Raw genomic sequence first — 2,560 nt, 5'->3', positions numbered from 1 at the left:
AAGATATGCTGATTAGAAATTAAAAGATATATATTTGTCTATCCCAACACATCTATTTGCTGCAACCTCCCTGAGAAGTTTCCTGAACAGGGAAACTCGGGGATAAGGGCTCTCCCCTTTAGGCGTTAGAGGCGTCACACAACCGGCCCTTTACGAAATTTAATATTGCAGGGTAAATAGAAACTGATTTCAAATCAGAATATTGATGAAATATTAATCCATCAATATAGAATTGGGTTCAGCAAATATCTGGGCAGGGATACCCAAGATATATTGGAAATAACTACTGGTATAATATATGCGATAGTTATTCATCTGCTGTATATACTATACTGCAATTATACTGATTACCTGTATAGACATATACTGTAGTTCAGTCGGCATATTGCCGGATTAGCTAGCTATTGTCGGAGCATCTAGCAAGCTAGAAGAGAGAGAGAGAGAGAGAGAGAGAGAGAGAGAGAGAGAGAGAGAGAGAGAGAGAGAGAGAGAGAGAGAGAAAGCATGGAGTGAAGGCTATCTATTACTGTATATGTATACAGTAATAAAAGATGTAAAAGTCTAATTTTACTGCCTTTCTCCGAAAAGAAGGTTCACTTCCATTTAGCCAGTACTATTGCCGGCTTACTACTGTAGGCCAGCCTTCGGTAGCACGAGTACAGTCGGCATACTACCTACTGAGTCAGTATCTATCTGTACTGGTCTACTGTCGGCCAGAACAATACACCGACAACAGAAACTGTGGCTAGCAGTCCAAGGGAGAACTGGAGAACCTTGGTGACAAAAGGGGCCTCCCATCCACAGCCGCCAAAGCCGCTGGAAGCCGGCAGTCGCCGACAGCCGTCATGACCGTTGGCAGTCGGCAGTCGCCGACAGCTGATGACTGAGGAGTGGGGGGGGGGGGGACTAGGGCGGCTCCGGCAACCTACCTGCAATGGTAAGGTTGCAGGACTCCAGCACAGGAAAGACAATGGCTCGGCCATCGTAAAAAAACAGAGAGGGGAGGGGAAAGGGTCCTATATGAGGTATAGGAGGGACCGGCAATGTTGCCGGATCTACACACCTTGAAGAAACTCTGTTTCAGTACCGGCAAGACCACAAGCGGCAGGAGAATCATTTATTCTCCAGCTTAGGAGGTGCTAATACAGTTAAGGGGACGGCAGCTCATGCTGTTCCACTCAACAAGGGAGAAACAGAGTTCCAATGCCGGCGCCATCCTAGGCCACAAGAGTATACGACTCTATAGCCTAGGGTCGGCGAGCATAGGACTAGTCTACTAGACCACAGGGAGAAGGTGGCGGTAACATTCGACCACTTCAGGTGTAGTCTAGGGAGGGCTAGCCTCCTATGCCGGTAGTTCCGACGGCAAGGGAATGCAATCACCCCGCCGACCGACTGCCGACAAAGACTAAATACTCTGAGGTTCTGATTGAATCCCAAAACTTGCCGACGGCCGTTAAGGGATGAGACAGAAAACTCTAGGCTAGTCATGCCTGAATTTGAAATTCAAGGCCGACGCAGAGAGTTGCAGCCTAAGGCTACTCTCAGAGGGAAGAGAGATTACCCATAAATCTCTAGTGAGATTGATGATGATTAATATAATTCCAGGAGATATCGATCTCCAGGAATGATAACCAATACACAAGGGTAACCGGGGAAATGACGAAAGTATATGTTGTCTAGGTTATGTTACCCAGACATGCCTTCAACTTCGGCCAATAATAATTCCCTAACAATTTGCAGGAAGTTTTATGAATTCCAAAATGGCCGGCCAAACCACTTTCGTGCGCCAGTGACATTAACTCCTTCCTGTAACCAAAGAAACCATTATCTGTTTCACAATTTCATGATCAACATTATCCACCCCCATAGGCCTACATAACCTATATAAAATATTATTAATTATCTTAAATTTGGGACCAGTCATATCAGACACCTCCCCTGACTCGATAGGAAGTTCCCAAAACTCCTTTTTCTGGGCCTTGATTAGCTCTTCAGTAGTCCAATTTAACTTGTCCGTTAACATTCCAAGATCTACAGCTAGGCTATCACTACGATCTAAACTACTTAAATCTACATCAATTGTTGACTCTGCAGCGTCAACAATTCTAGCACTAGAACGAGTAACTGCTGCTACTTCACTATCAGTGTTTATCAATATGGGACAAGTATTATTCTTCATAGCCACACCATTCCCTATCACAACATCAACCTCGTTAACCGGGAATTTATCCACTATGGCCAATTTCAAATTCCCTGCAAAGGAAGGGCAGATTAAATTTAAATTTTCAGTAGCATATGACTTTACAGTATCAGGAAAACCAGCCAATAACACAAAATCCCCACTTTTCGGTACAAAATTACAAGGTAATGCCTCCCTTGGGTATTAATTTTAAAATTACTATTATTATTATTATTATTATTATTATTATTATTATTATTATTATTATTATTATTATTATTATTATTATTATTATTATTATTATTATTATTATTATTATTGAAATTTTTATTTTTATTATTATTATTATTATTATTATTATTATTATTATTATTATTA

The sequence above is a fragment of the Palaemon carinicauda genome, chromosome 6 (assembly GCF_036898095.1).
Source record: "Palaemon carinicauda isolate YSFRI2023 chromosome 6, ASM3689809v2, whole genome shotgun sequence".
Taxonomy (NCBI): Eukaryota; Metazoa; Arthropoda; class Malacostraca; order Decapoda; family Palaemonidae; genus Palaemon; species Palaemon carinicauda.
Note: the sequence above shows the minus strand (reverse complement) of the source record.